The 24,160-nt window shown below is 35.7% G+C and overlaps 1 pseudogene across 1 annotated transcript in view; it reads left to right on the top strand.

Annotated features, from left to right (window-relative positions):
- Nucleotides 1–862: 862 nt before the first annotated feature.
- Nucleotides 863–24,160, top strand: part of LOC146166480 (uncharacterized) — a 33,882-nt pseudogene continuing 10,584 nt past the window's right edge. The window contains exons 1-16 of the transcript XR_014494699.1: nt 863–1,046; nt 1,382–1,548; nt 2,007–2,157; nt 2,234–2,265; nt 2,706–2,828; nt 3,486–3,553; nt 4,199–4,256; nt 4,633–4,806; nt 5,713–5,927; nt 6,498–6,671; nt 8,013–8,137; nt 10,570–10,633; nt 12,584–12,760; nt 16,854–17,016; nt 20,267–20,402; nt 22,636–22,705. The product of XR_014494699.1 is annotated as an uncharacterized LOC146166480 (transcript). The remainder of the gene's footprint in view (nt 1,047–1,381; nt 1,549–2,006; nt 2,158–2,233; nt 2,266–2,705; nt 2,829–3,485; nt 3,554–4,198; nt 4,257–4,632; nt 4,807–5,712; nt 5,928–6,497; nt 6,672–8,012; nt 8,138–10,569; nt 10,634–12,583; nt 12,761–16,853; nt 17,017–20,266; nt 20,403–22,635; nt 22,706–24,160) is intronic.

Below are 24,160 nucleotides of genomic sequence, written 5' to 3'. Positions count from 1 at the left end.
TGTATCAAATTGACAAAAGGCGGCTAGACCTCACAGGGGCTAACACTTATTTCTTTAGACAATTTAAATGAAAATGTTTAGGGTCACAACTAATAATAACAAGACTTGTGTGTCATTTGTTGTTCACTGTAGTGTTTGCTTAGGAAAAAGGTTTTGTGAATGTTTTTTTTCAAAACCTGCTCCATCTAACCTCATAGTCAAAAGTGGAGTCTCATAGATTGTAAACGGAATGAATTTGATATTATAACTGTGTATTTTCTTCTGCAAGAAAATATAGGAATGTATTTTTATAGGTTTTGAATGTTTTGCCTTGGTAACTGCCAATAAATCAGCGAATTAGCTTGCTTTAGATTTTACAACTGTTGCAGATATATGAGTGACCGCTTGGTCCTTCAAAGAATCACTTTATATTTGTTAAAAATTTAAAAATACATTGAATAATGGGTCTCAAGTTTGCTTAGCAAGTTTATCAAACAGAAAACATACTTTTTTTTTGTTGTTTATATATATATGCATTTGCATATTCTACTTTTTTATTTATTTTTTATTTTTTATCTTCTTTTTTCTTTGTGTGATTTTACTTTGCGCCTTGTTGGCTTTGTGTGTTAGTCCCTGGCGAAGGCTTGCCGGATAGTAAGCCGAAACGTTGGTTGAAGAAATGCCAGAAGAACCTATTTTAAATAAAACTACTTTTTGTGTTGGTATTAATTTGCAAAATCAAATCTGCCTTAATTATTCATTTTCAGTACAGATTCAAAGATAGAAAATCAATCTGGTTATATAAACAAAACAAGATAAAAAGAAGAAATAGTTTTTTAATTTCAAAATAATTTTTTTTTGCAGTTTATTTGGTTTGGTAAATTATTTACAATTTTTTAAGATGGCTACCATTTGCCAGTTAAAGTTAAATTCTGGACAATAAGTAAGCTTTCATAAAACATGAAAACTAAGGCGATGAAGTATTGTCCCTCGACCGTGACAAGTCTGTTTTGCAACGATGAAATCTATAGCAAGGAAATACTAAGCACTTCGATACCGCTACCAAGGTTTGTTTTATTTTTGTGCAAAAAGTTGAAAATTATTTTTCAAGTTGCTTAACGTATTGCGTTTTAGATCTGTATTAACAAAAATTGCAAAATAGTAAAACCGCAATTTAATCTTAAGAGAGCTAACATTGGTAAAATTTGAGTAATTAAATATATGTAAACCATATAAAATCAAAGTTGCTGATGAACAAAGAAGTTGTAACATTCTCTGACCAGTTTTACATATTTTTTAAGAACGAAGTTCTTGTTTGCAGATCATTTTATGTTATATTTCTTGCATGTTTAGTGCTTGGATGCCTAATAGTTTAGAAATATATTTTTTTGTTTATCTGCAGGAATTCTAAACCCGCAGCAAGTATCTCGTTCCAAGGTAAAGTTTGCCATTCAGCGTCAAAAGTTCTGGACAACTACATCGCTGATTATGAAAAGGAGCAATCGCTTAAGCTGGCTGCCACGTTAGCAGATGGATGGCACACGCCAAGGAAGCAACAAATTATACAAAGTAACAAACCTTTTATTATTTTACGTTAAACTTGAACATCATATGGTAATATAGCTGAATTCCTGTTCTTTAGTGATGTGTTTAATAAAATTTATGTAATAACTATGCTATCCATTTATACGTTCAAGTATATTCCTTACTTTACATCACAAATCGTTGTAATTTTTTATATTCCAACAAAAATTGTGGCATTTTTGTTCACATCTTCGTATTGTATAAAGGAGTAAATCATTATTGAATCCAAAACTCAACAATCAGGTATCTCCTTGTGCTATATACAAGAAAACTCGGAGAGAGAATTAATGCACTTGATGTGATCTATATACTGAACTGAAACATATACCCCCTTTACAAGCCATGTAACCCTACATTTTGCTAGTTTTGCTAGAGTTTTTAAACCTTTGCTCTTTTTTTCAAAGCTTTTCCTCTAAGGCTCTCCTTTAATTTTTATTTTTTAGGCCCTTCAACCCTGACCAAAGAAATTCAACTTGCTCAACAACTTCTTTCTTCAAGTTATCGTCAATCTTCCAATAATTCTACAAGTTTGGCAACAGACGATTTGTTAGCTGCCCCTTCATCCTGCTATAACACCACAACACAGGTATATTAGTAGATTTGATTACTAAACTGTGCACTAATACTATTATTAACATTTATGTTGAATTTTATGTATTTCTATAAAAAGCCTGCATGTTGATATGTCATAATGTAAAAGAAGTATGTATAAGGTATGAGTATTTTGGGGGCTGTGTGCCATTTCAGCATTTACTTGCTTTGCTGTTTGTATTTTAGTTGTGTAATATTTTAATTACTTGTGCATTGGCTTTTTTTTAATTTTACCACCACAGAGGTACATTAGTAGATGTGGTAATAAATTAAAAGTGTGCATTTCTATAAAAGCTTGTTAAAACCTGCATGTTGAAATCTCCTAATATAAAACAAGTATAAGGTATGAATATTTTTCGAGGCTGTGTGGATTTTTTCAGTATTTACTTTGCATTTGCACTTTTTTTTAATTTTAACATAAATTTGCAAAAGTTCTCATTTGTTTATGTAGGCATTCTAAGAATTTTAATCTGTTGGAATTTGTTACAATGTATTTACACAACATATTATTTTTATTAACCACTTACCATTAAACTTAAATATTTACCCAGGAACGTCTTCTTTCTTCAAAGCACCGAAATATTTTGCATGAAAGCAGAAACTTGGATTCTTCGCGATTAAAACTTTTACATCTTGAATCAGGACACCATCGGAGTTCAGAGTCTCTCACTACGGTAATTTGGCAACATTTTTACGACATTACAGTCAGATATGTCATGTAAATCAATTTATATTCATAGTTTTTGTAATTGTGTTGTATTTATATAATTAGCCATTGACATAATTAAGAGGCCAGAATGGTTTATAATCAATACAATGTCACTATCTAAGGCAGGGTTTCTTATCCTTTTTGTATGTTTTACTCTTTTAACAAAGATGAATATCAAATTTACCCCAAATATATAAAGCGGTGCTGATTTAATAAAAAACGTAAGTAACAAGATACATCAGTTATATTCAGTGCGACGGCTGCCCTTGCTTTTCATCAATGAGTTGTTTTAATGTCTGGTAAAGTAGTAGGTAAAGCACAACGTATATCAAATTCAAGTCGGTTTCATGCTTTAGCTTTGCATAGGTAGTTAAAAGAAAGCGGAACCAGAATATTCATAGCTTGGATACCTATCCTTCTATTTATCCCCTAAAACGAGGAAATTTACCACCCCAGGTTAAGCATGGCTGATCTAAGGAAATAATGTAATTTTATTAGCTTCCACCTTTCTATAGAAATAATATTTTGTCATTTTAGTATATATATAGTTTTTGTAGGTCGTTTTAAGACTTTATTATACCTGTTGCTGAACTAATAACCGTTTTGCCTTGTTTATGTGAAGTCAAGTGAACGCAGTGAAAATGAGAGCAGCACCTCGGGATCTACAAGTAGTAGCCAAATCTGCAACAGGTATTTATAGCTAGTGTTTTTGGCTAGTAGTACTTAATTGTGTTAAAATATATTTTGTAAAATACTTATGAAGGGTTGCCAGTTGCCACAAAGTCGATGAATCCTAAAAAGCCTTTAATTGTCTTTATTAGTCGTTAGAATGTTTTGCATATCTTCAAAAACTCTTAATTTTGTTTTAATCGTCGTTGGATTTATTTTTGTGTGCAGTAATTTATCTGTTTCAAAAGCACCAGCAGAAAAAAAATCAATTTTTTTTATTGTTTTAACTATGGAAGGTTTTGTGACTATAGTCTATTTATTGTGAAATGATTCACAATAGGGTTGTATAAATATACTGAACTACTCTGTTGGGAAACAGGCAAACCAATAAAGGAAAAAACACAATGGACCACGTTCTAAACTAAACCACGAGGCGAGAAAAACTTATAAATACTTTTTCGCTTTTAGCAATAATGTTGCCCTTAAAAACATTGCTTAAATAGGTGGTCAAATAGTTGGTACTTTAATAAAATTTTGCCGGAAGAACAATTTTACAATTACGTAATATGGTGTTCATGTGATGTAAACCGATTGTTATTATGACTTACCATTAGCAACCATACCTTATTAAACTTTACTTAATATTCTTCACTTTTGTGTTTTCAGCAGCAGCATGAAACGTCTGCGAAGAACCTTAACTTTCACAGAAGACGATTTACGGGAGGTAAGTTGTTTATAATCTTGATTTATTTTCAGTCATAAAATACCCAAATCCACTAGTAGTCTTTTCTCTTGGTTTTCATTGTCAAAATAATTTGTGTGATAATAAATTAATTGCTTTGTCAAAATCAGTTCTTTTTTCTTTCTTTGTTAAAATCATTTGTGTGACAATAAATTAATTTATTTTTCAAAATCATTTATTTTGTTTCAAAATTTTTGTGACGATAGATTAATTCCTTTGTCAAAATCGCTTGTTTTGTTGAAAAAAAACAATTTTCTTCTGCCAGTCAAATTCCAAATATCAGACAAAAACAGCAAAATTCTAGAAACCGTCCGCGTGATAAAAAAATAGTTTAAATTTTAAACCATTTTTGTCTCAGCGCTCATCCGCCGATTCCGACGATTATGACGTAATACTGCCGCGCGTCAGAACCCCCCTGACCCCACCCACCCCCTTCACCCCCCAAACCGATTCAACGGGGGCGTCCGAACCGGATGTGACGCAACAAGTTCGTGAAATCGAGAAAACCTGGCGGTTGGTCGACGATTTGAAGGTGGGGAAAAATCCTACTTTAAAGATTGCAATGGAAATGCTAAAAAACGTTTTTTGTCCACTTATGATGAACTCAACTGAGAGAGGATAAGTAAAAGTAAAGAAAGTAGGTCAGGTTTGTGGATCGGTTCTTCCCATTGGCCAAGAAAGATGCCGGGAATTTCTGAACCCAGGCCTCGACAACCTGTCTTTACTAGGGAGCAGGTGCCGCCGCTGAGGTAGGGCCCGAGTTCAAGCTGAGCAAGTCAGTAGTGGTCTGAGCCCAGTCCTCTGACAACCTGTCTCCACTATGGAGCAGGTTCCGCCGCGGAGGTAGAGCCAACCCTACTTGTAGTCCCAGTCAATGGACCCATCGTGGCAGGCTGTTGTGCTAAGATACACAGTACCCACACAAATGTGTCCAACAACTGTGATCTAGCCCTTCTGAAGCTGCTTTTTGACCTACGATTATGTTAAGTTGCTTGTACAAACAGAATGTAGCAAGCATTGACGCATGGTTATTTCTCGACTTGCTCCTCTCTGAGCCTGTGTAGCTCAGTTAGTAGAGCGATCGTGGTATGGCCACGGTCGTGAGTTCGAACCTCACCACAGACTGGTTTTACGAACAGGATGCAGCAGGCAACGGTGCTATGGTTGTTTCTCGACTAGCTTCCCTCTGACCCTGTGTAGCTAAGTTGGTAGAGTGACGCTCCCTGTATGACCGAGGTTGTGAGTTCGAACCTCACTGCAGGCTAGTTGTTTTACTATCTGGCTCGCTTGCATCGTTGATCGACAGATTCGGTGAGCATGATGGCTTTTCGGTGCACAAAATTATAAAGGTATACTTTACCAAATTCATCTTGCGTCTGTATTTTATTCGTAAAACTTTTCGTTGTCGGTGGTTATTAACTTTTAAAGTCACTTTCAGGCCGACTTGGCTTCTACCACTGACTCGACTCAGCAGCGCCCCCACCCGGACAGGGAGTCCCTGATCGATCTCATTCACCGACTCTCTATCGCCGCCCGACGGAAGGAGGATGCATTACGCCGTACGCTGGGTGGCGACAGAGAGGCGAGACTGGCGGAAATTTTCGACGATGGCGAAACATCAGAAGACAATTCGCCAGAAGCTGAAACTAAGTGGTTGGTGACAAATTGTATCGATTGCCGACAAGCTTTCGCACCACCGCGCTTTTACTAAGGCTAAAGTAGATTTCATTTGAATTAGACAAATACTGCGATCTGCAACGATTGTTTAACATTTGAACCGAAAACTTTTCTTGTAACTTTTGAAAAAATAACAACCTAGCTAAAGCAAGTTGCAGAAATTGAAAAAATAGAACCTTAAAACAGATTAACAGAATATGAGACGCAGAAATAGTTTTTTCGACATATTGAAACTACTTTATATGCCATGTAGTTAATATCTGTCCTTATTTTAACTTACAGCAACTAACACAGACACTTTTTCCTATTAGTCTTTACAAATTTCAAAATTGAAAAATATTTCTTACAAAACTCTTCAAAGCAAAAAAAAATGTAAACCAGAAATTAGTATTAACTAGAAAATCGAAAATGGTCACGTGAAGTTTAAATCAACTTGCCCACAGCAATCCTCACCAGAAACCGCAAAAAGGTAATTACTTTAACCCAACGTGTCACTTGCACCCATTCCACTTGTTTTCACTAATTCTTAACATCACGTGCATTAAGGTTGCGTCGTGCCCCACCAACGACCTCTTCAAGCAGCCCTGTGACGCATCACGCTTTGATGACGTCACTCGAAGATTCCGATCCGCGCCGTTCCGCCTCGCTGCGCCGCCGGGCCCGCTCGACCGTGACGCGGTCGGAGCCGTGCGCGCCACTCAAGCGTGACCGCATCGCGAGGTACTTTTTTTCCTGTTGTTTTTTTGTCTTTTTTTTTCATATAGTAAACTTCTAATATTACCCTTTCAGATTTTTTGTCAACAAACGTATAAGTCCAATGGCGTGAAAAATCCTTACTTTAACACTGTCGACTTAAATTATGTTGAATGCAAAACAAGGTTTGATTTCTGATGCACTGAGTGCAGACCTTGTTGGCTTATTTTGTTCGAAACGGTTTTGCTTCTCAAGCTGTCAAAAAAAATTAGAACTTATACATTATGGTCGGCATTATGTGTTTTGTTGGAGGGCAAGATTCTTTGTGGAAACACATACTAAGTTACAGTGAGGTGTATTTTTCTTTTTCTCTAAAAATGTAGAAAAATAAATCTTTTATTTAAATTTATCGCTTCCGTTTAAGTTCAGATGCCCAGTGATATGACCAGTGTTATTTCAATGTTAAAAACATCATTAAACCGAAAAACATCTCTCTTAAGTACGTCGCAAAAACGTGATCATTCCAGGATTCTTGATTCATTTTGTTTTGAGTAAACAAGCTGGTGTTATTGCGAAATTCCAGGAGCTTTATCGAGGCAAAACCTTCGCATCGTTGGTAACCCGATATGGCCTGACGTCACAGGACGGTTTGTCAGGCCGCCATTGTGCTGGTCACGTGACTTGCCGAGACACCACTCTCGCCCACTCATGGGATTAAGGCGGGTGACCTTTTGTCGACTTTTGAAATTCCTTTCTTGGTAGACTTGGATATGTTTTCATTTCAACAATTGTAAAATTGAAATTGAGTCGAAATACATTTAAGGAGAAGGCGTCTTAGTGTTTTTTTTATTTTACGTTTTTTAAATTTTAAATGATTTATTTTTTCAAATTATTCACTAAGATTTTGATTAGGCCTTCCCAATCCCCTAAAACTAGTTCACATACCTCCAAAACCAAAGTTTTAACGTTTTTAGATGAGAAATGTGAGTATGCTTAAAACTCAAATTTTATGTTCTGGCCGAATTTTGTTGTCCGCGTGTTGAAAGACTCCCACAACAATGTTTTGTTGCATCTAGTGAAACCCGTGATTTTAAGAATTCATGGTTTAATGGAGGTGCCTACCCCTGGGTGGTATGTTCCATTAGTTTAAAGTCTTTCCATTAAGATAAAGTCTTTACAGGATTTTTTTCTTTGCTTTCATAACAGCATTACGCCTGATAAAATCTATACAGGATTTTCTTTATTGATTTAGCTTTGAAAAGCACAACGGTTATTTACATTCTCATACGTTATAGAGAAGGTTGCACTTCATATAATACACAACATTTTGTTTTGCATTCACACAAACTTCTGTATTTTAATGGCCAGGAGTTTCAATGAAGACGATTTTCTCCTCTCTAACAACAACAGCAAGAGCAGCGACGAGAACGATTCGACCTTGAGAAACGCCCAAGGTCGAATATCCGCCCAGCGACCTTCATTGTCCGACCCAGGTATTTCGCGTCCCAACAATGGTTTCGCGTTAAGTTTAATCCGGGATTTACGTTTTGTGTAGAAGCAGTTATCAGCGGGATTGCTTTATTGCCCAACTTCTCCCAAGTTGTGTTGTGAGTAACAATATACAAGCTTTATAATTGGAATGGGTAGATTTGTTCCGATAAGTGTATCCGCTCGGTTAAACATCTCACAAGCATCAGGGTTGAATTATTATTTTAATTTTTTTTATTATTATTGATTTAACGACAATCAGGTGGCATTCTTACGAAAAAACGTTTGTTGCGACACCAATTATAACGAGTAACAAACGGATAACATGTAATAACTTAATAGTGTACATTGGGAAGGGTTTACATCATAATCTAAAGCTAACAAAAAGTGATGCACAATGTTAAATAAAGTGAAAGATTTAGATAAATGTAAATCGGAGTGTCCGAACAGAATATATTCAACAGAGTAGCAAGAGACACAAAAAAAACTTACATGGTGACATAACAGAATTTTCGACCAACAGAGAGCCAATTGAGCGAACCAAAACGGACCTTTTGGGGGAATAAAGTAGACAAAAAATTGAATTTACACCTCTAAAAGCTAAATCTTCAAAAATAAACAGCGTGGTCTTATGAGGTTACATGTCACGTTTCAATGTAAATTTGTGACGTCGCCGTTTGAGGTAAATTTGTGACGTCGCGTTATGACACAACTTCGTGACGTCATCTCTGAAAAAAATTCAGACCCCAATCCCTAAACAAAAACCTGGTTACAAATGAACATCTTTTCATATATTTTGTTTGCCAACTTGCTTTGTTTTGTGAATATTTATTTTTGACAGCTATACTGTAATTAATTTTTAAATAACGAAAATCAGTGACATTTTTTAGTACATTAGTCAAAATTTTGTCAAATCCACTTTTTTAACTTAGAAATGGCTACAGACCTTTAGGAAAGTTAAATGGTTTTGTTACAAATTCCAAAGATAGGCTTAACTTGTAAATTGTGTGTCATTTTCATAAATGCGCGAGTTGTAGGCATGCGCATTAAATCGACCTTTCCAGAATTATCTATTTAATATGTAAGGATATATTTTGCTCTGTTTAAAATATAACCTTTTTTTAGTGGCCGTTTCATTTGGGTCGCAGCTTTATATTTAAAACGTCCTGGGCAATTTATCAAGCTCGCAAATTCACTTTTAAACACAAAAATATTCAAAAACATTTGAAACGCATCAAAACTTCGGCATACAAACACCTTTTTAAAATCTAACCTAAAAAAATAGCTAAAATAGCTAAATAGACTTCACATACAGAACTACAACTGTCAGACATACGCATTCCTTAATGCCAAATGCCGTAGTTCACATGGTTAGAGTCGTTGTGACTGATTTTGAGCATTTATTTAAAATTTGAATTGAATTCCAACCCATTTATTCTCTGTCTTATGTTTTGCTCACTAACAAATAGTTCAGTGAAGATAATGGGTCGCAAAGCTTTCGTTGTTTTGCTTAAGCTTAGTACCTGGTTCGCCACTAGAAGGGTTGAGAAGCACTGCTTGTGACAAAAATCATAAATGCCTAGTATATCGCCCTCAAATCTACGCTTGTGAGTTTAAATAACCATTTTAACATATCTTCTTAAATCCTTTAAGTGATTTCTTCCCTATAGAGAGAACGTCTGTCTGTCTGGCTTGTATTTATATCAATAATCCCCCCACAACCACACACACTGATCCCTGTAAGCAGTTAGAAGCTTGTAAAGTCTTTATGCGGCCGTTGTCTGATCACAACAAATCTCTTCACATTGTACGGCGCTTAGTAAAAAGTATTTTGTTTCTAAACAACAATAAACCGCAAATATTTATGCTTCTATTACTATTTTTGGTGTTGACAGTACGTATACCCTCATTGAGTGTCCCTCAACTTGTACTTTAACTTTGGTAAACCTGATAACTCAGTGTTTTTTAACCTATGGGTCACGGCCCAAAATTGATTCTTCGGTTGATTTTGTTGGTTCTGAAGTAGTTTTGCATAGTTGGATTTATTTATATTGGAAGCGAAATTGCTGTAAAAGAAAGTTACGGAATCAATATAAAGGCATACTTAGATTTGCACTTATTTTATTCTAATGTCTAATGTTTGATTCGCTTACAAAAAGTTTTGTGAAGAAAATTTGACCGCAAACCCTTCGCTGTTGTACAAACTTAGGCTTTTGTCGTCGCGAAAAAAAGGTTAAGAAGCTCTACTTGCAGAAATTTTAACCACCTGGCCTGTAAAAAGCATTTGAACGTCAATCCTGTGATCCTAAACTAACTTTTTCCCTGTAATCTTTTATAGTGACCTCTTACCCGTATGACCTATAGTCAACCCCTGACCTGTGTGACCTATAGTGGCCCCTGATCTGTGTGACCTACAGTGACCTCTATATTTTTTCAGATGCTGACTCGACTCTTCTGACAAGCGACAACATTTCGGAAGCACTTCGGTTGATCGACCAGAGGTTTGTGGTTAATTATAATTAACAAGGACAAATTCATCGCTACTGTTTCAATCATTGTAATGACGCAGAGCTGTCATTTAAGCGTTTAAGTGTTTTTTTCACTCATTTCTCATTGTATCGGCTCGCGCATTTTCGAAAATCACTGAAATTTAAATTTAATTTTAGGTTTCTAGTATTGACCATTTACTATATCTGTGGTTGTGACTAGTTGAACAATTAGTTTTAAAAGGTCGCTGCACGAGAAACAGAAAATGTCTTGGAAGGCTGGGTCAAAACGAGATTTAAATACTTCTAATATAAAGGGTGATTCCTTTACAAATATATCTCTAAATATCCTTGTTTTGACAAGCTCGTCGAAGTAGAAGTTAAAAAAATATCGCTGGTCAAAACAGACCCTCGTAAAATTCGATGGAAAAACTAAGCATTGCGCGAAAGAAATTCGATTTACTTTCTTTTTAGCTTAGTTGCCAATTCAAATTTAATAAAATTAGCATTTACATGCAACTCTAGTTTTTTGGATATAATTAAGTAAGGCTTAAACCAAATAATACGAGCGATTGGTTATTATGCTTTAGAAAGCTGGCTACACGTATGCACCAAATTAGAAGTTTAAAATAACACATGGATTTGAAGTTAACAGATAAAGCACAAATTTTTAATTTAACATTTTAAAACACCCGTTTAAACCCCGAGCGCAATGAAACCACGAAAACTGCTGGAATTGTTTATTCATTGTGTTTTGCCACCCCATAAAAGGCTTTTAATGACCCCACATGGGTTCGCGACCTATGGGTTGGAGACCACTGCCTTACTTAAAGACTGACACCATTATGCTTTCATTTCAAAGTAACATTGTGTTGTGAACCAAAATACCCACTGCTGTTTGTATTGCGTACTTTCAGGATATCCCGAGGTATTGGATGACAATGACTGAAATCTCTACAGCTTTCAACAATAAATCTCAAAATTTAAAAACCTGAGTAAAACCAGGATCAGGCATTTTGTTAAAGAAATATATATTTCCCCTATATTGGCATCGTCAGTTCCTTAATTCGAATGAATTAATATACATTAACGGAACAGTGATCGACAATGGTTTTGGATTCCATAATGATACCTCATATTATAGATCTCTACAGTTCACAACGACCTGTCTCTCATAGCAGTATTCAGGAAACATAATAACAGTGCTGTAGAGTTGTATATATCCTGTGTAACGGATGTAGTTGGCTATAGGCGTGAATCGTTATTTTCTTTTAACTTAATTTTAGTAATTTTAGCCGAACCCATTGTTCTAAAGTTTAAGTCCGTAAAAAGAAACGATTTTAGTCGTTCCTAAAATATGTGAATGGAATGTCGGGGTGCGAATTCAATTCACTTCGATGTAATGGTAACATTTGTAAATTTTAGTTACATCGTTCTTAATAGGCGATGTTCTTTTTCGTAGTGTATTTCAAAATCATTGCCAAACACTCGCAAAAATCGCACGTATTTCTTAAAAACACAAAGGCTAATTTAACAGGACTTGTATTTTATTTAAATAGGATATATCTAAATAGAAACAGTATAGTGTTACAGCAGCACTAGTGTTGGTTTTATTGCAAGTTAATGCGAAATATTGTAATTATAATAGTGTATCGTAATGTTTTTCAAAAATTTGGAACTGCTCGCCTAATAAATTATACAACTTACAATATGTGGCAAGTTTTTTTTTCGATTTTTTATATGCAACAGAAGCGCACATTTTTCAAATTCACATTAGAATTAATATACCCTAAATATTTCAGAATTTTAAGCCGAATTTTGCGGAAATTTATGAGTAGTTTAAGGTTAGAGGCTACGTACCCAGTGTTTGCTAAGAAACTTAAAAAATACCACTAAATCGAATGTAAAATAAACTTTTTTCATAAATTTCCCATTTTTCTCAATTCGAACAAATTCTATCCTCAGGACACGTGACCAGTCACGCTTCGCCGATTACGTCACGCCCGAGTGCTCACCGGCCGCTCGTTCCGCTTCATTGCACGCTGGCCGGACCCCCTACCCCCACAAAAGGGGAAGTCCCACCACAACGGAGCAGTTATTATCGGGTGACAGATCTTGGGAGATTATGGCGCCGAAGTCGAGGTAATTTACTATTTGAAGTAGAGGTTATACAACTGGGGTCATTTACCCACATAAGGGGTAATTTGGGGTTTAAGGGCTTATTTTTGAAATATTTTACGATGCTATTGAATAAAAATATTAAAGCCATAATATTCGATTAAATCGACATTTCGCAATTTACAAACGTGTCGGTAATGCCTCATGCCATCATCAGTGTAAAAAAGCAAGTGGAGATAAAATCGCTATAACACGCACAAAAGAAAAAGGACAACGATTTTATTCAAATTACTGAAAAAACGTGCATTGTGTTCCAAAGTTTCCGTTACTTTTTAAAAAGGGTGTTACTTGAATATATTCCAATATTCTCGTAGGTAACCTTGTTGCAATGTATAGGAGCTTATTACGTTAGTCAAGTGTGAAACACATCCGCTTGTTTTCCGGATTATGGCCGGTTTTGAAATTGGTTATGCCTCAGTGCAGCGAAAAACGAGGGCTTAGTTTGAGACATTTTTGCACAATGTGCGCACATTTTGACATAGGTAATGCAGGCGTAACTCTAACTCAAAAATGTGCGCACGTTTTTCAAAGCATTTAAATTGTGCGCTTTTTCTGAAAAAAGTGCGCATATTTTTAAAAGCATTTTAAATATCCCGCCCCCTTTTCGCTCGCACATTTATGTGCACACTGTGAGAAACAACGCCACGTCCACTGTTGTTTGAATTGACGCGTGATTTGGCACCTTTATAACACTTATATCTATACAAAGGCTGATAAGTCACATTTAAAAGTGAAGAATTTAATCCTTAGAATTAGGGATGTTCTAGTTTTATTCTAATATCAATACTTTGTGTATATTATGGGCAAAATGTACCGCTGTCATTCTATAACAAATGACAATAGATTACATTGAAAATTTAAGGGGAGCCGATGTACGATGCCAAGTGGTAGTATATCGATACTTGCACGATACTAGGGTGGTATCGGTACTCGCCCGATACTAGGGTGGTATCGGTGCCGATCCGATAACAATACCAATTTATTATAGACATTTCTGCCTTGGTTTTTGATCTAACGTTTTTTGTCATCAAAGCTTTATTTTTTTTTTTAAATATTACATTAAAAATTGAAGATATCTAGGCTTTGTCACGTCAAGCATATTTTACCGAAAAAATATCACCATTGAACTTAATGTTTATTCAATTGTGCTTATTTGTCCATAGTAATGACGTCATGTGCTCGGATCGCGGTACTTTTTCCCAAAATACCGTGAATCGAAATAAATTCTTCCACTCCATACATGCCACTTCACAGCAGGCCACATTACAGACTAATGAAACGAAATGAGCGTTCAATGCGATAAGGTTACCAGAGCTGGGATATTACACAAACATTAAACTGGAAGGCTGGGAATCATGAGTTTTTTGAAACCTGAGCTCTGTTTGCGAACAATGCCTATTGAAGCTTAAGGCACGGAGCGACGAGATATCAAAATACAAAGTGTTGAGGTTGACCACTTGTACTGATTTCACTGCAAAGTGCGAACGGCACTTATGGAAATATTGTTTTACGCACAGATGTTGATAAAATCCCTTTAAAGATTGCTACGGTTTTAAGATTGAATAACTCCGCTAACACATGTTGCCTGGGTTTTTACTCTTATTTGATGATGTTAGAAATTACGATCGCGGGCTGGATAAAAAATTGTCAAACTTTAACCTAATACAGAATTGTATTATGAAGAAAATATAAATAACTATGCAATAATAATTGTAGTGGGCCCTAATAAATTGTCGTGCAGTTCATCAAAATTTAGTTTTCAATGGCATTCGACAACATTAGCTAGGCTAATACATGTTGCCTCTGTTTTTCATCAAGTTCTATTTGGTTGATGATAGTAATTTTGATAAAGTTGAAGTGTTTTTTTAACAACTCACTAGGATTTCTTAGGGGTTATATTTGGCCAGGGGGGAGGGGGGGGATTTTTTTTGTCCCACCTAACTTAGGTATATGTGTGAAACACGTCCGTAGCATTGTACACCGAACGTGTTTTTATAAATATATTCTTAACGTATTGTACTTGTGGTATAAGCTCACAGAACAACAACTCTCAATAAATGTTGTATTTAAAAAACGCCACTCTTTGCTAATTTTGGTATTTTCGCCGATAAAATTGATTTTTTTTTAATATTCAAACAATAAAATGGACACTACTCTGCCCTTGCTTGTTTATTATCAAATCCCTTAAACAACTTTTTTTTCAAAATTGGCTTAAAAAAAGTTTAAAACACACCAGGATTGAGTTAAATGTCCACTTTACCAAACGAGAATCAAAATTAATTTTGCAAATAAACCAAAAACCGAGTTTCTGGTTTGTGTTTTAACTTAGTTTATATAAAATGGTCAAAATCAAGGAATTTTCCAACGAGTAAAATGACTTTTAAAGCAACACAATAGCACAACCTTTAAAACCAAATCACAACCCGGTACGTTTCGTCGTGCTGGGGGGGGGGGGGGGTCTGTTTGCGTGTAAACTCGAAATACACTTGGAACCTGATCAAGCGCAACCACCGTGTCTTTTCATTCGTGTACAAGACAGAAACTGCTCCAAAAATCCTCGGCGAAGTTGCCTTGTTTTCTCGTTCACGTTATAAATCAATCAATCTCAACTCTAAACCAAATCGAGCGTGCATTTCTGAAACCACGATAGTAGCCAAAGGAGGCGTATGGTTTAAACTTCAAAGTATAGGCTTGCAAAATGACTTCACGGTGTTTCTTAGTGCAGCTGTTTAACCGCTATCCAATTTAAGATTTGGAGTTTTATTTCTCGAAAATACGTAATCGGACTGGTTCGGATACTTCCACTTGGTATCGGTTATCGGCTCCGATCCGATATTATCGGGCTTTCCTATGAATATTAATTTTCATAAATATATAATTGTTATTTTTTTAACAAAAAAGTTTGATTGCTGGCTAAGTTAGGTGGCTTTGAGTGATGTGTAAAAATTTTGACAATCTCCTTTATTTCTCGAGTTATGGGACTTTTGCTTTTTGGCCCGATTTGAAATTATCGACGTTTATGAATTTTTGAAGGAATATTAATAACTTATCCCCGAATAATTAGCGGTCGAGTCATATCTCATTTTGAAGAGTAGAATCGTAGCTATCACCCTATGTAAGTCACTTAGGGCACATTTTAATTTAAGGGCCGAGTATTACAGAATATGAATATGAATATTTTCATGTTTTTTTTTAAAAAAAAGTCTGTTTGTTGGCCAGCTTAGGTTGCTTTGAGTAATGTGTAAAAAATTCTAATCGATATCTTGTTTACTCCTGGAAATATTACGCAAAGAATTTCGAGCTGCTTACTTCCCTTTGGTCTATTTGCGGAGCCTAAAACTAGTCGCGTATACTCTGCTCTAAGTGGGAGGAGGGTGAATAAGGGTGTTTCTAATCTTTGTGTGGGTCTGAGGGTACATACGACCCGTGTGAAGGTCAACAATCACTGATCTTATTTACTACCTCGCTCGATTGCATGCGGTGGTGACCAGATGTGTGCAATCAAATGAAGAATTGCTTGAAACCAGTCAAGTTTGTACTTAACACGAGTAACCACGTTTTCTATTACTTGCTATACCTATGTACCGTTGATAGCTGTATTTCTTTTTCTTGTTAAAAATTAATTTTAATTCAATTTTTTTTTAAATAGTTGCCTTTAGTGGCAGTTAAGAAGGTTGTGTTATACAGAGCGCCAAACCTTTATGAATAACTCTTCCTATATTTAAAATATTCAATATTTAACAATAAATAAATAATATATTATCATATATAAATGGCGATTTGCGAAAAAAATATAAAAATACTTTGAACATCCACAAAAATCTCGGACTGTAGCTTATTACAAGCATCGTAGGACTACTGCTGTTTCCTTTTTAATTCTATATTTCTAGCTGCATTCTTGTTCGTAACATAATGTGGCCATACGTATGGCACAATTCCATATATGTTTTTAACATCATCGAAAAAAACACATATTTTAACCTATTACAAGCATAACAGGGCTACTGCTTTTTGTTTTTTAATTCTATATATTCAGTTGTATTGTTGTTTACTACAGGAGGCGACCAGCAATGTTGTCAAACGCAGCATTGTATGGAAACAACAGCAGGTGTGGGGTTGGGGAGGGGAGCAACAGCGATGAAACTACTTCGCACATTTCAGTGTCGTTTTGCATGGAAGGGAAGCCGCTCGCTGTTCGCGACTTTATGGGCGATTGCCTCGCTACCACGGTGAGTTGCCACCCCCTTTTGATCGGTAATTTTTTAGCGATTTTTGGATAATTCTGTGGTTAAATGTTTAGTAATTTTTTGATTATTTTTAACCCAGATTTGTTTACATGTTACGCAAAAAGTTTGTTTACATGTTTAAAGAAACACTAAATTTCTGAACGAAAACTTCGTTCAAGGCTAAAAAAGTGTTAAAATCACTTTGTACCAGTACCACCAACTAATAAAAATCAAATTTTTACTTTTTTGGTAAACCTTAAGATGTTTTTTTTGAGCCGCTGTCAAAATTAAGCTAGCATCTAACTCAAACTTGCTCGCACAGAAAACATTTTTTTTGAATCGTTAACTTCATAATCATGTTGTGTTGGGTTTATTATAAACTGTATCAAAAAGCGTTAAAAGCTAAAAAAAAGTTAAAAACAGAAAAAGTGTTAAAAGCAGAAAACATGGTTTTAAAATCAGAAAAAAGTGTTAAAAACAAAAAAAAGTTAGAAACAAAAAGAATGTTAATAGCAGAATAAATTGTGACAAACAGAAAACAAAGTGCAAAAAACATTCTGTAATTTTTAGTTTTGTCCCTCGAGATATTTACACCCGCAACAAACCTTGGGTTTTTCTGTTGTTTTTCGCCTGATATGACTCGAAACCACACAGGATTCACTCGACTGGTTTTCGCCCGAATTGGGAATAACGTTTCTCTTATTTCTTGCTCCGCGGTACGCCTTTCATCTAAGTTGCTTAGTTTCTGTTGAAACTCAATCACAACCTCAAAGCACTTAGTGGGCAACTTGGAACCTGGGAAAACTCCCGCTTTCAGAGTTTCGATACTTTTTGTGATAACTTTTCAAGTTAGTTTCATTTATTTCCTTATTTCAGCAGCTACCAGCCAAGGGTGACTCTTCCCGTCTGAAATGCTATCACACATTTTTTATCATAATACATATTTCCATAGTTTATTATTAAGATTTGCCTGTATGAAGCAACCGGTCTCCAGCAAAAAGACTTAAACTAGAACATCAACTTCGGAATAACACACAGTTCGGTGTAAGACCAAATAACGACGGACTTGTTCTACTATTAAGTAAACCTAATTTAGGTTTTGTTTGGTAAATGGCCGTATTTGTCTAATTCTAAATGAATACAATATAGAAAACACTGTATTTGTATAACGCCACCTGATTACTCTGATTAATGATTGGTGTAGTTGTTGTAGTCTCTCCTGTCAAGTAAAGCATGTACCGCTAAATTTGTTAAATTTCGTAGTTTTGACCCACTTACATTGGGCATTGAACATCCCACGAAAAGTAATAACTGGGTGATCGGGTATTTTTGTCCAATTTCCTTGTGCTCCGTTAAAACTCACTTCAAACCTCAAAGCACTTTTTGGGCGCATTGGAAACTTGAAAAACTCAGCGCTTTCTGGGTTTGATACTTTTTGTCGTAGTATCTCAACTCTTTAAAAATACAGCGGTTCACGCTACTGATGCAAGCTTTTTCTTTTTAAAAAACAATTGAAAAAGTTGTCACGCATACAAATCGATACGATATCACCACAAAAATAAAATTAGAATGATGTTGATCTGTAACCGCCCTAACTGTGACCAGCAAATAAAGTTTAGGCCTTAACAAAGCGAGCTGCCCTATTAGTCACCAACGGCGCCAAAGGGCTAAAATTGTACATTTTTGAATTTTTTTTGGTGTTCGTAATTCTAAAGCAGTGTTCCTCGACCTATCGCCGATCGAAGTGGCTCATAAGATTATAATCTTTATAATTATTTCATTAAGGTTGGTTCTGCGCAAAATTTCTCCAAATTTAATAAAATTGCGGAAACAATACGTGGGCCTGACCAATATTTTAAAAAAATTACTTCATTTCTTATTTGTTAACTTTAAACTTTACAAAAAGTTGAGTGAAGATAATTGGGTCGCCAAGGTTTGCTTTTAAACTTCAGCTTAGTTTTTGATTGACCGCGATCAAGGGTTAAGAAACACTGTTCTAAAAATTGCTTCGCACTCACCCATTTTGCGTCTGGCGTCAAGTGCTGTCGTCCCGGTACACATAACACGTTGCCAGTGATGACGGCAAATTTCCTCGCTTCTAACCGAAAGCGTTAAAGTTAAAATACTTACACGTTTCCAAACCTTAAACGTTCCCGTAAGTGTTTTTACGCTTTCAGTGCCGCACAACACGTCTGAACCAACCTTCAAAGCTATGCACTGTTTTGTAACGTCGTTTATGATTTTTTGTGAGTATTATTATACAAATCGTACAAGAAAAGCCACAAAACAATGAAAATCTGTTTTTAGAGGGTTGTTGCTATGGATAATATAAGTAATCTGTGCGACAACTCTTTGTATAATATGAAAATCAATAAATTATTATTTAGGATATTTGTTTTTAAAGGTAAAATAGCCTCAAAAGCAACTCTGGCTGGTTTACCAACAGTTTATTGTTTCCTGCAAACATCGCTTTTGTTAAGGTTTATTTTCAGAGCCTTGTTAATGCAAACGCCGCAGCACATTCTTTCATATAAAGCGGAATGTCAGTTACAAAAGAAAAAGAAAATAAAACCCATTTCCAGTTGTCGCTATGCCTTTACAATTTCCCGTTTTTTTTTCAAGCATAGGCTCCACAGCGACGAACGCTTCTTATCAACCCAACAAACTTGGGATGCCGGTTATTATCGGATAAGAGCCGATATTAAAAAATTAAAGTTTCTATAGCTTATTGGTAATATTTTCTTGTAGTAACCAAACCGCTTTCGACGCTTAACTTTTTGTGTTGTCGTTATTAGGCGTATAACCTTTATATAATCCAAAACCAGTATAGGCGGAATATATATATGTATAGTTTCAAAATTAATTATATGTGTATATTATATATGTATACTTGTATAGTTTTAAACTTAAAGTAATAAGGGCTAATTTTTTTGTCATTTATACTTTTTTACATTTATGTATAGTTTAAATTATTTACTGATCAGCAGCAACCAGCGAATGACGAGGCTTCATTTTTTTGTGTTGTCGTTTATACGTTTTTACATTTATGCCTATAACCTTTATAGAATCCAAAACCAATATGGGCGAAATATATTCCTTTAAAAAATGTCTTATCCTGGTTTTTAAATCTTTGAGTTTTATGTTTACCTTTATGTATAGTTTTTAAAGTGACGAGGCTTATTTTTTCGTCGTTTATACTTTTTTACATGTATGCTCAGTTTAATTTATTTTCTGATTTACGCAGCAACCAGCGAGTGACGATTCCCCAAGTTTAAGCGGAGGTCAGCAGCCAGGATCAGTGGAAGCACTGAAGAACATGATTTTCACCCTGCAGGGCTTGACAAACGCGCCTGTGACGTCACAAAGGGGCCGGGAGCCAGGTAAGACATTGTCCCGCGCGCGGGCGTTTGTCCGGTAATAATGCAAACAATCGAAGGGCGCGGCATGGCAACGCTGCGAGGGAAAAAATTCGCGCGAAATTCCGTCGTCATAACTCTTGTCATTCCCTTAAAGCTAAAATCCGAAGTTTTTGTTGCTTTGAGAGAAATATTGCTCGTTGACGAAAAAAGAGAATAGGGGAGCTGCCTTTTTCCTTTTTTTGGTCCCATGACTCGGCCTTTTTTTACCTTTTGTTCTCTTATTTTCTCGCGGTTTAAAGGCTTTGTGTGGACGGATCTATTTATCTTTTTGTATGCGCTCCTAACTTTGCGCCGAAAACATTTCTCATTTATCTTTAGCTTGGGTTTGAAATGAGATCTGCGTGAACTTTGTACACAGTCCTGTATAAATTACGTAAGATCATGTGATCAGCGCAATATCTAAGGTGAACTTTAAAGTTGTACATTTTTGTATGTTACGCTTTCCAGAAATTTTACTTTTTTGCACCCTATACTTTAAGCTACTTCAATTAAAATAAATAAAACGAATTTGTGTACACTATGCACGGACCTTTAATATAGCCTGGGACTTAATTACAAACCAAAAAGGTCGAGTAGATCGGCATCATCTTGATTAATATCACCTTCAGTAAATGTGACTAAGAAATAAATCAAAGCATCACTTAACATAAGGTTGGATGCAGTTGTTATTATGTTTGCATTTTATTTTGCGTTCTAACTTTTCGTATCGAAACGTCCTAATCAAGATGTCGATCTACTCGACCTTTTTAAAATAAGTTGTAAAAATTATTTCGGTGAACACCGTTATTCTTGGGCTGTATGATTTTCAAGTTTTTCTTTATTTAAAAAAAAACTTTTTCCCCTGCATTCTATTGGGCAAAACATATTCTCCATATAATTGCTTTGTACACTGATATCTCATCAAGATGTGTTTTAACCTCTTGTTTAAATCCATGCATAGCGAAGGTTGTGGCCATCATATTTAACACACATTTCCATATTCGTTCGCATTTCAAAATAAACCTTTGAAGCATAATTGCTGGAGGTTGTAGTTGGACGTATAAATAACAAAGCTCGTACATAGGTAGCATTTTGATCTCATTATGCATTTTTAACGTAAAATAACCCTTGCTTATAAAACCAGAATATGATTTGTGTGTTGCAATTATATGTCGCGCATCAACAAATAAATGTTTTCAATAGTTTTTCAACCACTTAAAACATTCTCAAAAAAGTTGAAAATGATCGTTAAACACAATTCAACTGTTTTTTTATTCGGTGGGATAAAAATAAAAAATCAGATATATATCACATCAACATTTTTCCCCTTTTTCTTCAAACTCTTTTTTTAAGTCTGACCTTTTTCTGGACTTGGGTTGAACTTTGTACAGAGTAAGCCATGAATAGCGTGGGTGTGGCAACATATTTAACACGCATCTCTATATCCATTCTTTTCAAACTAACCCCTAAAATAGGTTGTGGATTGTGTCTCTTACCTTATTGCGCAACTGCTCTCCTAGTTATTGGTTTTAACAATAAGATGGTGTTTCTCAACCCAGGGGTCGCGGTGAAAAAATGTGACGCCGTTTGATTTGTTGGGCCACCGACTGCAGTAGTTCGTATTTATTAAAATAGTTTTTAGCCTAATTTTTTTCTCAAATTTGGATGATTTTTTTTTGATTTTTTAAGAAAACTGTGGAAGAAATTCGAGGATATGACTTATTTTGATTAACCTTGAATTTATTAACGCTATTTGTCATTTGTTTTATTCGCTTATTAAAAGGATTGGGTCTCCATAGCCTCGCTCTTATTTTTACGCCAAGTATTTCGGGTAAAAGGCTAGAAACGCTGCACTTAAGGGATAGGCGTTGATTTATTTCCATTTACGTAACCCAGTGTTTGTTAAACATTTTTTTTCTATGTTGGAATCACGACGCACCAAACCTAAACTTTACTTGTAAATCAGAAAAATTTAAATGCGGCAGGTGTTACTATCTGTCAGTATTTCACCAGCGCAACTTGAGTTTAGATACAAAACGCAATGTTTGTGTAATCCTTTTAAAAATTGAGAGAACCTTTGTAAACCGTCCCTATTTTGTAACTTGTACGTTCAAAGCACTTAAGAAGATATTTAAAACCAAACATCATTTTCTCGATAACGTAGGGCTATTTATCTGTTGTATTTGTTTATATATTTAAAAAAAATCTTTTTCAGCCAACCTATCCCAGAGCTCCGGATTAAGCGGTCAGGAAGATTTTGTCAAAGGTCAAAGTTCACTTGAAAGGTCAGTAATATTGTTGTCTACTATAAACTGAGTGGATAAAATGTGACCCCCTTCCGGGGCGATAAACACTCTGTGCCCCCTGCTCACGTTTCAGAAAGGTGCGTCACAGAACGTGCATTCTGACGTCACACTGAAACTACAAGCTTCAGTTTTACTGGAGAATAAATACAATAATATATGCCTTTGCCCCCCAGAGACCGATTCGTGAGCCCCTAGATGGGCCGAGGGCACTGGTTTAAATATCATCGAGTAAACAGCCTATATTTTTTAAAGGCATGTTACGGGTAAATATAATTATTGTTTTTCTAAGACTCGGAACATCATAAGACCTACAAAGCAACATTATTTAAGGCAGAATAATCTATAATACCATAGCACTAAGACCAACGACATAATAAAGGCAAAAAAACAGTAATATCCCCTACAAAATAAGATCTTAATCATCTAAGTAAAATCTAAGCCTGACGGAAAAAGTCCTAAATTCATCGTAATATTGCCTTAATGTCCAAAATAACGCCTGAAACTGTAGGGAGAGGGTATGATTCCAATTTAAACGTAATGACGACTTTAGGTATTGGTCCTACTTTGGTTTTATTCCGACGTTGATGTTGTTCTTATTTCGGTCTTATGGCTGGAGTCTCAACACAACAAGTAACACAAAAAAACTCCTTGAGTTCAATTTCACCGTCATGAAAAAACACAATAGTCCGTATTCTTTGTTTCGTTCACAAAATTCTTTGTCATTCCAACTTTTGGAACGCACACCGCAAAATTCTCGCCCATATTCCGCTGGAGGCAGCATATTCCCGGTAGCAGTTGCACGGGATCGCCGATGCTGGTTTCAGGGGCAAGGTCGAAGAGGTCGTACCTTGTTTTTTTTCGGGCGATTTCTTCTTCTTTCACCTTCTTTCTTTCGAGGAAAAAGCCGCACCTTCGCTGGGCGCTTATGAAAAAAATGAAAACATCGCGAAGAAATAAAAAGATTATCGGCGGCGTTTATTCAGCGCGCGCATTCTCCTGTCAGCGAACAATGGCCTTCGCGCTGTTACGTCACAATGCCAGCTCTTGTTGCCAAGAAAAACAAGATCTTTGTCGTTGCCGGACGCGATAATTTAACGCTGCCACAATGGACTTTCTTGCTTTGTGGCAGCATTAGCGAATGGCGCGCTGTAAATATTTGAACTCTTTTGACAACTTGCTTTTTTTGTGGCTTGTAGAATGGCTCTTTTTTGTTGCCGTTTTAATAACATGGACAACCCGAGGTACCTTGCAATGTGTACGCAATTGTTTGAAATGTTTTCCATTGTTTGGCACGAAGCCGGTGTTTGATCATCTTGACGAGGAAAATCCACAAAGGAATGACGCGTTTTTACATTGTATATATTTTCACTTCACAAAAAGTAGCGTTTTTTAATATTTTCTATATTTTTTACTTTGGGAAGTAACGCTTTTCTG

This window comes from Ascidiella aspersa, chromosome 1 (genome assembly GCF_963924565.1).
Source record: "Ascidiella aspersa chromosome 1, kaAscAspe10.2, whole genome shotgun sequence".
NCBI classification, from domain to species: Eukaryota; Metazoa; Chordata; class Ascidiacea; order Phlebobranchia; family Ascidiidae; genus Ascidiella; species Ascidiella aspersa.
Note: the sequence above shows the minus strand (reverse complement) of the source record. Positions and strands in the feature narration are given on the sequence as shown.